This window comes from Mustela nivalis (assembly GCF_964662115.1).
Source record: "Mustela nivalis genome assembly, chromosome: 7".
NCBI lineage: Eukaryota > Metazoa > Chordata > Mammalia > Carnivora > Mustelidae > Mustela > Mustela nivalis.
The window spans coordinates 8,466,507-8,481,857 of NC_139026.1; positions in this window are offsets into that span (position 1 = coordinate 8,466,507).

Consider the following 15,351-nt stretch of genomic DNA (forward strand, 5'->3'; position numbering starts at 1 on the left):
GTGTTTAGAATAGTGCTTGGCATGGAGTGCCTGGGTGGCTCAGTGGGTTAAGCCTCTGCCTTCGGCTCAGGTCATGATCTCAGGGTCCTGGGATCGAGCCCCGCATCGGGCTCTCTGCTCAGCAGAGAGCCTGCTTTCCTCTCTCTCTCTGCCTGTCTCTCTGCCTACTTTTGATCTCTATCTCTCTGTGTCATATAATAAATAAAAAATCTTTAGAATAGTGTTTGGCACATACTGGATCAGTGTTATTTATTTCTAGTGGGGCCTAACCTGGTTTGTAAGTACTCAATAAATATTACATTTAGTTACACAAAAACCGCCACCATCTCCTTTCAGTAATGAATCTTCACACAGGTACAGTGTCATTTATAAAATGCCTTGTCATTCATCACCACGTTTAAATTAAGGAACCCATGAGGTGGTCAGGGCTCCCAACAATGACAACGAACACTTACTGATTACTACATACCACCCGAGTTCCAGGCACATCCCACAGAATGTCACACCTTGTTCTATCAACAAACCCAGTGTCATTATCCCCATTTTAAGTGGAGGAAATTGAAGCTCCCAGAGGGAAGTAACTTGCCCACAGGCACACAACTGGAAAGGAGGGTGCACTCCTGACCCCAACTCTGCCTGCCGCTGTAAGGATAGTTACCATTTGCTCGGGCAATACCATGTAAAGCACAGGTGCTCTACAAACTCTCCCAGCACATATAAGGGCCCCCCCCCAAAAATACTCTGGATGAAAGAATTAACGTCCCTATGTGGAAAAAATGATCACCTCTATTTCAGATATAAAGAAATGAGACTGAATGAGGAGGTATCTGATCTGAACTTTGGGCCCAAAGTCGGTCAGCCATCAGCGTCTGGCCTCACTAACTTCCTGCGCGAGCCTGAGCAAGCCACCGTCCCTGTCCTTTTTTCCTCAACTGTAGAAGAGCTCCCCTCAGCCCCAAGGGCCCCCGGGAGTGGGAGACATGAATCCAGAAAATCCTTAGGAAAAGTGCTTTATGAGGTTTGAGGCGACTGTCACGCGAAGGCTGTTACTACAAGGTCGCTCGGCAATTGGGCGACTGTGCCCTGGCCGGTTCCCAGTTCCTGCCCCTACCCTGGGGGGCCAGGCCGAGGCGGGATGGGGAGACCCCCGGCTAGGGCAGGCCGGCTCGCGAGCCCCGGGAGGCCTCCGGAGGCTGGGGCGGGGCCACAGAGCGGCCTCCCAGGGGAAAACCTGAGCGGTCTGGGGCGAGACACCCGGTGGCCAGGTTGGGGGGCGCCGGCCGCGGTCCCGAGCGGAGACTCGCCGAGCCCCGGGCCCCTGGCCCCGCTCCTCCCCTCACTCACCCGCGGACTGCGCGCGCTACCACTCCTCGGAATTCGCCTCTCGCCCGGTACCTCTCCCGGGGTCACCCACCAACATGGCCCCTTCACTTCCGGGACACGACCTTGCGCACGGAGTTGAGGGGAGGGACTGAAGAGAGCGTGGGGGCGGGCGGAGGCGGGAGGACTTCCGTTCTTCCCGGCCGAGACCTCTCTCGGGGCGGGGCCTAGAGCCTCACCGGGCCACGCCCCCTCAGGCGGGTTCCGTCCCGCCTCCGTGCGTGACGTCACCAAGGACAGGCTCGCGGGGGCCGTGCCGGGCGGAGGTTGCGAAACCCTTCAAGGGCAAAATGTATTTATTGGCACCAGTTTTGTGCCGAGGGCTGTTATTTAATTTATCCATTTGCTTCTCTTCACTAGATTCGAGGGCAGGACCCGTGTCTTACGGAATCCTTACGTCCCTCCCCACGGCATCTCCATGGTGCCCAGTGCGGCCAGGCAAGGAAGGTTTGGAGTACAGCCCCGGGGGGCTCCCAGTTCCAGCCCCGCCACTTAAGGACTGCCATTTGCCAAGTTCCCTAACCTCAGCCTGGGACTCAGGAGAATTGAAAAGTATCTAGAGGAGCTGTTGGGTACTTAGGGAGCAGTTTCCTGGCCACTTCCATTGATTTCTGCAACAAATCCTTGTCAGGCGTCTCTAATGGGCCAGGCACTGCCACAGGTGTTGCAGGAAGGAAAGATGAAGTCCTGTCTTCTAGCCAGGGCTGACCCCGGAGGTGAGACCAGCTGGGAGGACCGCCACTGTGTGAGAGGCTGGGGTGAAGGGAGTGTGGTGGGCCAGCAGGCAGGGGCGGCTGTCTTACATGGACGGGTGACATGTGGAACTTCCCATTTCCCTGTGGCTGTGAACACCATTCAGTGCTGCCTTTTTGGCCTTCACAGCCTTTGCTATGGCTTCTGCTTCAGGAGAAGCAGACGCTTTCTTCACTTTCAAGTCCATCTTCGGGCAGAGTCCCTGAGTGCCATTGCCACAGGATCAGACTGGCTGGAGAGGGACTAAAGGCATCAAGGGCTAAAGCAGAGAGATTGGTCAGAAAGCTGTGACAGAAGCCCCCCGGGGGGACAGGACAGGGCTTCAAACCAGGGAGGCCGCAGTGGAGGGAAGAGGTGGTCAGATCCTGGAAGTCTTTGGAGGGAGAGCCACTGCTCATGTAGTGTATGAGAGAGAAGGATCACTGTGGCTTTGGGGTTCCGCGTGAGCAGCTACCCGGCTGCCTCCCTCTGTCAGCTTAGTTAGGAGCATATTCCAAGCATTCCAAATTGCTAGCAGACGGCTGTTTTCCAGGGACCTCAGGTCCTCCACTCAGATGAGGGGAGACTACCTTGTGTTATAGAGAACCCGGCAGCACTGGAGAGGTGGTGAACCCCTCCTTTCTGGGAAAGGAAGGATCCAGTTGGGGGCCTCAAGGAGGGAGGCTTAAGACTTAGGAGCAATGGTGGTGTGGAGTTGAGGCTCTTAGGCTAGGGTCTAGATCCCCCGGAGCCAGCTTGGCATAGGGAGACCAGGATGAAATTCAACAATTCTCTCCCCTCACACTCACAGTGTGGCAGTCCCCGGCACTTATAGTGCCTTTGTGAAACACCTCTTATGTGCCAGACATTGGGAATGAATGCTTTACAAACATTGTATTATATCTAATCCCAGCGGTCCTGCTTGGTAGGCATCTTTATCCCCATTTTATAGATGGGAATTCCAGGACTCAGAGGGGTTTGCTCATTTCTCTGACACTGAGCTAGGCAACTGAGAAGCTCACAGTAGAACTCATGTCTGTCTTACCCCAAAACATGTGTTCCTTCTACCCTTCCGGCTGCCCTACTTTGCTCAATAAAAAAATGAGTTTGTGACCCAAATAATTCTAATTGGTGACATTTCCAGCTGGAAGACCCGGTGACCTTTCATATCCCTTCTGACCCTCCCGCTCTATAGAATATTATTTTTAGGAGGGAAGGGGAGAGGCTCCCCAGGGGCTTGCCTTTCAGGTCAGCTCTCCCTAAACTTTACTTCCAGACTCACAACACTCACTCCTGCTCCCAGCGCTCCCATGACAATGGGGGAGGGCAGTGAGGCAGGCATCTGGCACCCCCACGAATCCATGGTGACTTTGTAGGCCCGAGACGCTTGCAAGGAGCACTGATCCAAATGTCAGGGCCCCACCAGGTTGATGGGACAAGGGGCCCTCTGGGATCTCTCGAATACTGCAGCTTTGACATAACCCAGTCATACATATGGATGTTGGCTGTGGTGTCTTACGGGGTCATGGATGGAGGGTGAGTGGGAAGTCCTCGTTCACCAGAGCAGTGACTCACACCAGTGGCAGATTTTTCATTATGGAATGAATGAACGAACGAATGAATGAATGAATGTTTTCCAGAAAGACCGGGCCTAGGGGAGAGGGACCATTTTCCTGACTCAGGCCAGTCCATTCCAGTTGAATTTGAACAAGGCAGTGGGGTGGTGGTGGGCATGGGGCAAGTGATTTAAGCTTCTTGTGCCTTGGTTTCCTCATCTGTGACCTGGAGATGGAGATAAAAGGACTGTCTCCTTGGGCTGTTGAGGATTAAATGTGAGAAGGTGTGCAAGGGGTCATCGGGAGCCTGACACTGGGTGAGCACACAGTAAGTGGAGGCTTGTATTATGAGGTGTGTCTGTCTGTCTGTCTCTGTCTTGTGCATGGATAGGGACAAGGGAATATTGGCCCACAAACAGATTTTGGAAAAATAGGATATCAGTTCCAGGTCAGAAACTCGGGCAAGTCTCAAGCTGTGGCCCTCTGGTCCTAGAAAGCCTCTGTGGTCAAGGGTCTGGGCCCCAGAGGGTGAAAGCAGGACAGGCAGTTCCTGTCCTCAAGAGGGCCAGGGTCAAGAGGGGAGGCTGACAGGTGCACAGACAGGTGCTCAGAGAGGAGCCTTCGCAGATGCTGTGGGAACCAGAAGATCCTGTGACCCAGTGCAGAAGCAGGGCTGGGTGGGCACCAACTGGGAAGGGAGGTAAAGGGATGAGACCCAAAGCTGGACAGCGAGGGGCGCCTGGGTGGCTCAGTGGGTTAAAGCCTCTGCCTTCGGCTCAGGTCATGATCTCAGGGTCCTGGGATCGAGCCCCACATTGGGAAATCTCTGCTCAGCAGGGAGACTGCTTCCCTTTCTCTCTGCCTGCCTCTCTGCCTATTTGTGATTTCTATCTGACAAATAAATAAATAAAATCTTAAAAAAAAAAAAAAAAAAAGCTGGACAGCGAGCATGCTGAGGTTTCCTGGGGAGAATGTAATAGCCAGCCAGGTGTGCTTCAGGCTGTTATGCCAGCACCCTTAGTCTGAGGTCAGTCGTGGGTTTGAATCTCCGCTCTGCTACCTGACAGCTGGGAAACTTTCAGCAAGGTTCTCAACTGCTCTGTGTCTTGGTTTAAATGGGGATTAATTAAGGTACCTAAGCAATCTGACCTTGAAATCAACTCATGCTAAGATGGAGGGAGAGTGAAGCCGAGTATATCTGGGTATGTAGTAAGGATGTATCTGTAATGAGAAATAAAACTACGGCTGAGGCCTTAGGGAGTTCAGGTGATGGTATGGGGGCAGGAGTGGTCCCAAGGTGGGGGGGTCTCTGCCGATTGCAGAGTTCAAAGAACGAGAGCCAGAGAACACAGGAAGGAGAGTCCAAGATGAGACGGGAGGAGGGCAGGGCCCAGCAGGCCACAGGCAGGAATCAGGCCTGAGCCAACAGCAAGGGGGAAGTTCGTGCTAGGCTCAGACTTCGTCTGGGAGAGAGCTGACTGGTCTCTTTACAGGGAGTAGATTGATGGGCTGAGACCTGCAGGAGATCTGTCCCCAGGCCACTGCAGTGCGCCTTGAGAGCGCCATCAGCAGATAGTAGGAATGAGCACAGCTGCTTGTGTACCAGCTCTTGCCTGACCCTCAGCACAGCTGTGTGGGGATAAGACTGTCACTTCCCCAGGTACGTCCAAGGAGCCAGGACCTCCAAGAGCCATAAATGGCAGGACTAGGATCTGAGCTCTGCTCCAGGGGTTGAACAATTCCTGGGATAGAGGAAGTCACTGGGGCCAGGTGTGGAGGAAGAGGAGGACATGGCGGGGGCAGAGGGGGAGACCTGGGAATGCTGATGTCTAAGTCCGAGGAAGCAGAGAGAACACGGCAGAAGGACGGGGTGTCCTAGAAGCTTGGGGAGAGGAGGATGTTGCCGCAGCCACGGAGGCCAGTACTCCAGCCAGTCTGAGACCAGCCTTGCCCGGTTAGGGGCTGGTCCCAGAGTATATCCCTTAAGTGAGAGCACAGGGGGCAAGGAGTAAATGGGAAGGTAGAAAGGAAGACAGTGACATTGCTGGGAGAGGAAAGGGTGAAAGGTGAGGCCAGCTGGAGGGAGGAAAAGCGGGTGGGGTGGGGTGGGAGCGGGTGGGAGCGGGTGCTCCAGCATTCCAGCTGCAGGAGGGCGGGGAGGCCCAGAGAGTGAGCCCTCAAGGGAGTATAATCACCTACACCCCTCACCCAGGGGGCAGGGGGAGGGAAAGGAAGGGGCACACAGGGGAGTCCCAGGCTTCCCGACAGAAGGCAGAGAGTATGAGTCCCTGTGACTAGGGTCTTACTAGTCTCATCCCCTTTACTCTGCCCAGCAAGATGCCTTATAAAACTGAGACTCTTTCACCTGGGTGGTTGGAGTAGTGTAAGAGTTGGCTGTAGCCGGATCAGCTAAGCTCCAGGATGTAAGCTGGTTGGGGACCTAGAAATCACTCTCAGAGACTGCCAACTCCCTCCTCATGGAGTTTGCTCTCATCAGAGGCCATTGATCCTGTCTTCACCAGACTAAAATCTGATATCCCTGGACAAGCATGAGGTTCCCCCATTAGCCTGTGAAAGCTTTGCTGCCCACGCTGTGCCAGAGGGTGCTGAACAGGGCATGGGGAATAGAAGCTCATTCACCAAATACCCCCGCTCTGGCAGGTGCAGGAGGGGGGGCCTGGGCTGGCAGATGCACAGGCTTGGAGCCCAGATCCCAGCTCCTCCTCTGCCCAAGGTGCCCCCTCTGTGAGTTTGAGAACCCAGGAGAAGGGTGGCGAGACTGAGCCAGTGCCCTGCCCGGAGCAGTCGCTTAGTGAATGTCAGTGTCCCTTTCCATCTTTAATTTATACCCACTGAGCCCTACCACGGTCCCGAGAGGGCCGGAGAGCAGTGTACCCACTTCACAGATGAGTCGGCAGCACTCAGGCTGATGATAGCCTCTGTCGCCTCCAGGGACAAACTGGAGGCCGACATGCTGGACTGGACCAAGAATTGTTCTCGCTCCACAAAGAACTTTGCAAGACCCAGATAAGTAGAAAAGACAGCTTTCCAGGTTTGCTCAAATACTTGATGATCTGGCAGCACCGGGTTCCCTACTTATGCGAAGGAGCAGCCGCCACCTTTGGACAGGGTTTGAACTCCCCAGTTCATCCCAATCCCCACCAAACCCTATTGTCTCATCCACGGGTGCTCTATCGTTTACATAACGTTGCTCCTTGGGCTCCTGTGGTCTGCTGAGTCTGCAGAGGCCTGAGCCCTCATGAAGGTCACAGCTGTTAGACGCTTGAGAGTTTTTCCAGTTCAGCCCCTCCCTGCTGGCCCCAGGGTGCATACACACACTCACCCCTGCACAGACACCTAGAGGGAGAAGAGACTGGCCGAATTGTATTTCTAAAATTTTTTTTCTATCTTTGGTGTATGCACCTGGAATTGACTCTAGGATAAGGAGTGAGGTACGGATTGTAGTCTGCCTTCTCAATGGCTGTCAGATATTTACGAAATAATTTTTCTTTCCTCCAGTGTCGTCTATATCGTATGCTAAATTCCTGTGTGTATTTGAGGACCCCATTTTCATGACCACTTCAAATCTGCTGACTCCTGGGTCAGTGTGACCTCCTCCAAGTCACAGCTCTGATGGGGCTTCTGTGAGTTGTGGGTCAGAGCTCTGCTGAGACCAACTTGGTTGGGTTGTCCTAAGTATGACCAGAGCCAGTTACTGGAGGTTGATCTCATGGCTGCTTCTCTCTGCACCTGTGCCATTTGCCCCCTTTCCAACCTGCTTCCTCTGATTGGCCAAGTTCACCTCTTCAAACCAAGCCAGGTCATGAATAGTGCTGCTGAGCCTATAGGTAGCTTGGGCGGCCTTTGAGTAAGGCTTCTACTCCAGTCCAAGGAGGTGGGACAAGGAAGCGTAAAAAGATAGCAAGACTCCCTGGAGCTACATCAAGAACTTTGACCTGGCATTGTAGGTGATGGGGAGCCATAGATTATTTTAAAGTTGGGAGTGGGTCAGATCTACAAGGTGCAGGCAAGGCTGCGGGGTGTGGTGGTTCATGTTACACACTGCACAAGGGCACCACATCCAAGGGGCGCCTTTCACATCGTAGACCTTGTGGAGTTGTAGGTTTCCTATGACATTGGGAAGAAGGCAGTGAATTGTCTTGTTCTAATGAAATCAGTACATGACAGCAGTTTAACAACAAGTGGAAATAAAATGTCTTGGGGAAGGGATGCCTTTCCCAATTTGCACAGAAGCCTGCATGGGCTGGCAGTGGCCCTGCCTTGAGGATGGATTTGCCAGGGAGAGGGAGAAGAAGGAGAGCAATGTACATTTCCAGTTCAGAGTCTGGGGTGTATGGCAACATAGTAATTAAGATATATCCCAGATGACGCACAGAGCGTTGGATGCCCCTGATCGCAGTTTGGAAGATGAGTTGTAATGTTTGTACATGCTCTTGGTCCTTTGAGTTTTAGAACTTGACCCCCCAATGTCCTCCTGCTCGGCAAAAGAGCCTTTCCTCCCCCAGGGGTCTCTGCAGTCCCACAACCCGGGACAGGCTTGAGTAGGGGAGGGACCCTCTCTAAAGAAGGCTCCCTAATGGGAAGGACATTCTCACAATTTTCTCATATCAGATGGGCAGAGGAGGTAACGTCTATCCGCTGGAAGAACGTGTAGCAACAAGCAGGCCTGAGGCCCCTGTTAACAGATCAGGGAGGCATAGCGCAGAACCATCCTGGTCTGTGCTTAGTAACTTCCAAGGGTGTTGATGACACCGGCTGGCAAAGCCTCCCATTGATGCAGAACGGTGGGCCTCTGTGCTTGGGGACTCAGAGGGGGACAGAGGAACCCCGACTTTGGTCTGCTAGAGTGCAGGGGTCTTTGGGGCCCAACTGGGGATGTGTCAGCATCTACTATTAACACAAGTGGGGTCTGGGAGACAGCCGCCAGAGGAGGGGTGAGTTGTTATGGGTGCACTGCATCAGGACAGTTCAGTGGGATTTGGTGAGCCCTGCCCGGAGGGCAGAGTGCTGGGGGACACACTGGTGAGGAAGACGCAGTGTTGGCAGCAGATGCTCCAGAGGTGTTTGTCCTCCAGTCTCCGCCCCCTCCTGTGCGAGCTCTCGAATCTTTATCTCCTTGGCCGCAAAAGGGGAGAAGAGCAGGAACCCGTTTGCTCTGCAGGCCTTCAACACTTGCGCGCGCCCCTAGCATTGCCTTCGCCCTTGTGTATTTTTCCTAGTTTGGGTTTTCTTTTTTCTTTGTGATTTTCTGTGATTTTTTTTTAAAGATTTTATTTATTTATTTGACAGACAGAGGTCACAAGTAGGCAGAGAGGCAGGCAGAGAGAGGTGGGGGGGGGCAGACTCCCTGCTGAGCAGAGAGCTCGATGTGGGGCTTGATCCCAGGACCGTGAGAAGGCAGAGGCTTTAACCCACTGAGCCACCCAGCACCCCGATTTTCTGTGATTCTAATTAGATATGTCCATCTTTCCATTTTGGGTCATGTCTTGTTTACGCTGCCTCAAATCCGCAGTGCTGGTTTTGGCCATTCCTAACTCCACCACTAGGAGGCAGCACGGCACCGTGAGAAGAGTGGCAGAGGCCCTGGTCCAAGCTAATACTGGGAGCTGTCTGCCCTTGAGCCATTTACTTACACCCTTAATCTCCCCCATTCCTAGCCTCACCACCCCCACAATTTTGCAGGCTGGTAAGGGGGAAGACCCGTTATTTAGATTTAGATTTACATTTAGACTACATGAAGTAATGTATGTAAAGTGCCTGGCATGTATACAGTAGGTGCTCAATGGTTGTATACGCCTCCTGTAGTTGTCCTTAACCACAGGAATGCTTTTATCCTCCTGGGGACATGTAACAATATCTGGGGACATGTTTGGTTGTCACACTTGGGGGAGTGGATTCATCTAGCGAGTAGGGGCAAGGACGCTTCTAACCCCCTGCGATGCGCAGGACAGCCCCTCAGCACAGAATGATCTGGCCACATTGTCCCTAGTGCTGAGGTCAAGAAACCCACAATCAATTATTCACAATTGATTTTGAGCTCCAAGAGGGCAGAAAATGTGTCTTCATTTCTGTATCTTCCCTGGGGCCCGTCATGGTGTACAGTGAGTGAGTGAGCACAGGGTTAAGTTGAAAGGTAGGTAGTGGCAAGAGGAATGGAGGGGGAAAGATGGGGAACTGAGGGTGTCAGACCAAAAAGACTAATTGTCCTAGAGTGGGGTCACGCGCCTAACCACATTAGCCTGGGAGCTTCCTGAGAGATGAATTTAATTTGCAAAACCAAAATCGCTTCTAAGCATCTTCATCAGATTATCTTAAATGCTGGTGCTCAAGGGGCCCCTTTGAGAGCTTTATAGAATGAGTGCCCCCCTTCGGAGCCTCGGCCTCAGGACGTCACAATAGGCTGGACTGGCTGAGTCAGGAAATTCTCTGCCTCCTACAAATCTCAAGAATGTTGTGTTTTCTTTCCACCACCAACCTGCTCCCTAGACCCTGGCCACTCTTGGTAGAACCAAATGGTGAAACCGTCTAGAAGTCCTCTTCCTGGACAGCTGTGGACCAACTGGCAGAGCAAATCAGGGGATGGAGACAGTTATTTTTGACTATGTGATGGGCAGTCACATGGACGAGGACCTGGCCTTGTCCCATGTGAATCTCTAGAAGGCAGAGCATCCAAACGGGCCTGGTGTGAGGCATGCTGGGTCCTCAGAAAGGCTGCCCAACAGGACACACCAAAGGTTCTCATTATGCCATGGGGACTGTGGCAGTGTGAGACTCAACAGGAGGGGCAAGTCTTGGCCGGGCTGGGCCAGTAACTGAGCTGGGGGCAGGGGTGGGGGGCAGCTAATCCTGTGGGCAAAGCCTTACAGAGGACGAAGTTTGGGTAGTAGAATCCCTACTGCCCTAGGTGGGCAGGGAGATTATATGCAACAGCAGCCCAGTGTTTGGCCAGGCAGAGTGGGACATTCAGGGAGCAGGGTATTTGGGAAGTGGGGGCCATTAGACAGCATAGGAGACGGTCCTGGGTTCAAATCCCAGTGCCTCTCCTTAACTGGCAGCATTCATTGCATAGCTTTTGAGTTGGGCTGGGAACTGTTGGCTCCCAAGTGTGGGAGACAAAGACAGACGATCCTGAAACCGTGTGGTAAGGGCAGCGCTGCAGACATTGGAGGCATCATGAGAGCCCAGAGGGTCAGCACCTAACCTGGGCATGGGGAAGCAGAGGTGGGGGCCTTCCCAGCAAGGCCTCCTGGTAAGGATTAGGTACAAAATGGCGGCAGAAGGTTCTGGGCCAAGAAAATAGTGCGCATTAACTCAGGAATGTTTTCTTTAGAGGAGTTAGAAGGCTTTTGGTTTAAGTAGCAGAAAACCCAGCTCAAAGTGTCTCTCAAAAAGGTAATTTATGGGCTCATGTAATTGAGAAGTCCCAACTGTGGGTTTTGGGTGAGGCTCTACCCAGTAGCCAATGCTGTAAGCTATAGGCTCCTCCCTCTTGTTTCCGGTAGTGGGTGCTCTTTTCCCATCATTCTTGGAAGAAAAGAACTCCTTTCCCAGCAGCTTCCAGCCATTTTTACTTCTGTATCACTAACCCAGATCAGGTCACTTATCCATCCTTAAAGTAATCGCCCTGACCAGGCAGTGGCTGTACCAACAGGCGTAGCCATTCAGGGCTCCCTCAGGAGCTGGATGCGTGCATCTGTGAGTGTGCACATTTGTGTACGTGCGTCAGTCCCACCAAAATGCATGATTAAGGGCGCCTGGGTGGCTCAGTGGGTTAAGCCGCTGCCTTCGGCTCAGGTCATGATCTCAGGGTCCTGGAATCGAGTCCCGCATCGGGCTCTCTGCTCGGCAGGGAGCCTGCTTCGTTCTCTCTCTCTCTCTCTGCCTGCCTCTCAGTGTACTTGTGATTTCTCTCTGTCAAATAAATAAATAAAATCTTTAAAAAAAAATGCATGATTAAGAAATTCTGGTAGGGGACGCCTGGGTGGCTCAGTTGATTGGACGACTGCCTTCGGCTCAGGTCATGATCCCAGAGTCCTGGGATCGAGTCCCGCATCGGGCTCCCAGCTCCATGGGGAGTCTGCTTCTTCCTCTGACCTTCTCCTCGCTCATGCTCTCTCTCCCTGTCTCTCTCTCAAATAAATAAATAAAATCTTTAAAAAAAAAAAAAAAAGAAAGAAAGAAAAGAAATTCTGGTAGGAAGAGATGCCAAGAAGAGCGCCTGCAAATGTCCACGGCAGCCAGCATTGAGTGCCCACTGCATGCCCAGCTCTGTGCTTTGATCTACATGCACCGTTTAACCCACTCGATGCTTGGAGGTAGGAGTCATCATCTCTGCTTTACGGATGCTGAAAGGAGGGCTTAAGTCTAAGGAACACATCCAGGGTCAGGTGATTAGCAAGTGGGGATCTGGGATTTGGACCTAACAGGGTCCCAACACGGTCTCTGGCACACCGTAGGCACTAAATAAATGGTAGCTACTATTAGGGAGAATTGCAAGGATGACACCCAGATTTCTGGCTGGCGCATGGAGAGATGAGACACCATCAGCGGGATGGAGACTACAGAACAGGGAGAACAGCCTTGGTGGGGGTGGGGGGAAAGCTGAACTCATTTGGTCGCATGGTGTTTCAGGTGACCTTGACACCTTGAGGACTAATCCAACAAGCTTTTGAATCCATGGGCTGGATGCCCAGCGGGGAGGAGTCCCTGGAGAGACTGAGCCAGTGGCACCTGGGCGAGAATCATGAAGAGCAGAGCAGTGGGCCCAGGATTAAGAACTGGGGAGCCCCCTTATTAAAGGGGTACAGAGGGCTAAAGGATCCCAGGAAGGAACATCAGAAAGGGGGAAGAGGAAGCCAGAGAGGCTGAGGGAGTGCAGAGAAGGGATGCCTGTCCCTGCGTCAGACGCACCATGTGAGCAAATGGAGGGTGAGGCCTTGGTCATGGCGATGATGGCTCACACTTCTGAGGCTCTCCTGAAGCTCTGGGCTCTGCTCCAAGTTCTGAGCACACTCACAACCACTAGGGAGGCCTGTCCCATGATCTTCATCTCGCAGATGAGCATTCCGGGGAAGGACTTGGGCAAGGGCTGGGGAAAGACCTGATGGGGGCACTTGAGGTGTCAATGATGACCTCGGCACCCCGCGTTTCCTTGGGGTATCCTCCTTCCTCTGGAAGATCTAAGCTAATCAGTGTATTCTACCCATCCCCCCCCCAGTCTCACCAATTGGTCCAGAGATGATTGCATGACTTTATCTAAGTCACTGAGATGCAGGCCCAAGACTTTTCAGGAGAAAAGAAAAGAAAAAGTTTCTTTTCTTTTATTCTTTTAAAATTTTTATTTGTTAAAGATTTTATTTATTTATTTGACAGACAGAGATCACAAGTAGGCAGAGAGGCAGGTAGAGAGAGGGGGAAGCAGGCTCCCTGCTGAGCAAAGAGCCCGATGCGGGGCTCGATCTGGGATCATGACCTGAGCCGAAGGCAGAGGCTTTAACCCACTAAGCCACCCAGGTGCCCCGAGGAGCTCTGTTTCTTTTGCGCTAAGTACACAAGATGAGATGCTGTGAGGTCTGGAGCTGCTGCAGCCATCTTGTACGCATGAGGATTGTGGCTGTCTTGTGACAGGAACAACATGAGACCGAAGTAGAGCTGAACTGAGCAGAGAGCCGGATGATGATGCGACACTGAGCTCCACCTCAAGCTGGACCTGAAGCCTTTACTGTTACTAAACTAACCTGTTAGTAAGTCAATCAATTTCTTCTCTGCTCTATTCATTTGGGTTGGCTTTCCTGTCATTAATTGAAAGCAAACTGTCAGTTATCTTGTGGTCACAATTAGGCTGTGTAACAAACCATCCCAACAGCCAAAGCAATTGAGCTCATGAGACTTCATTAATGTTCAGGCTGAACTTGGCGGGGAAGCTCTCCTGGTCTTGGCTGGGCTCACACAACGTGATGGTGGGCTGGGATGATAGGAACAACCAGGTCACATGCCGAGGCCACGGTGGCAATGACTTGTGCCCCTGTTGATGATTTGTCTCTAGAAGCTGTCAGCAGTCTAGGATAGGTGTTTGAAACGTGATTTGTGGTACTGACGTAGGATTGGACTTTTTCTGCAGAAGGACAGGGTTACGGGAAATCAAGAGCATGGGAGAAGTCAGGTTGGGGGTGAATTGTCCCTCAACTTGAGTTTATGTGATTCTTCCTTGAGATTAGGTTCAAGCCATGTTTTTCTGGCGGGAGACCTCAGAGGTGACGGGAGGTCCTTTCTAGAGTCTCACCTGCATGTCTGTGTTCCTGTCCCTCTCCTCTCCTGTGCAATCGCTGCCTGGCTGACAGCCTCGTTCTTTTTGTGCTGTATCCTTTCCTTTGTCATCCGGACATCCAGGTCAGACGCCAGCGGGTGGGCGGGTCCTTGCAGTGGACAGCCACGTGCCACTGGGCAGGAGAACCCAGCCATTCAGTGGAGCCAGAATCAAACTATGGAACTGTCAGCAAATAAATGGCTATTTTATCTGTTAAATTTCAGGATGGTTTGTGTAGAAGCAATAAATATTTGGGAGAGTAAACGAAGACTTAAAACTTAAACAATTATGCAATTTAAAGGAGTGCACTTTCTGGAGCACCTGGGTGGTTCAGTGGGTTAAAGCCTCTGCCTTCAGCTCAGGTCATGATCCCGGGGTCCTGGGATCGGGCCCCGCATCGGGCTCTCTGCTCAGCAGGGAGCCTGCTCCCTCCTCTCTCTCTGCCTGCCTCTCTGCCTACCTGTGATCTCTGTCTGTCAAATAAATAAATAAAATCTTTAAAAAATAATAATAAAATTAAAAAAATAAAGGAGTGCTTTTTTTGCTGTAACTGAGCGTCTGGGAATTCACTAGAACAGTATGGGGCATGGGAAGGGCCAAGGATGCAGCCCAGGGGGTTGGCCCAGGCAAGGCCTTTCACTGCTTTGAACTGTAACCAGATTTGTGGACGTTTCATGATTCGGGGTGCCTGGGTGGGGACTCCCAGTGAGCTCCAGGATGACGGGCCTTCAGAATTTGGGGGGTTTAACTGCCTAAAGCTCAAGCCCCAACCTGGAAAGAAGCCACAGGAGTGCCTTGGTGATCGCTGCTGCCCATAGTAGCCACTGTTGCTCTTGTCTCCCCAACGCCATAGATTTACGGGCTGCAAAAGCATTTCACTATATTTTAGGTTTTCCTCCAGATGCACTAGAGCTTCCTATGGACCAATTTTATGGACAGGAGGTTCAAGCTGGAGGGAATATGCATCCCCTCCAAGGCCACAGAGGCTGCCACTACTCCCATGCCTTCTGGATGGCCGGGTGAGGGAGACACTTGTGCCCGACGCTCCCAGACAGCACAAGGCCAGCTTCCTAGGCTCTGACGACTGCACACCAGCCCTCACCTGACTGCCCTGAGGGGCGCTGACCTGCCGCTGCTCCCTATGGACTGTGCTCCCCCACCTCCCCCGATTGCAGGGACTGGCCCCATGTGCCCCGAGCTGGCACGGTGCCTGGCTTGGTTAGGAGCTCAGATGGTGTTTGAACGTGAGGACGGGCATCATGATCCACCATCCTCTCCTGCTTCTGCATGTCCACACCCCTTCCGGCCTCCTCCCTCTCCTCCCCCGTGGATGCCAATGCAGGAAGGGCAGCGTGG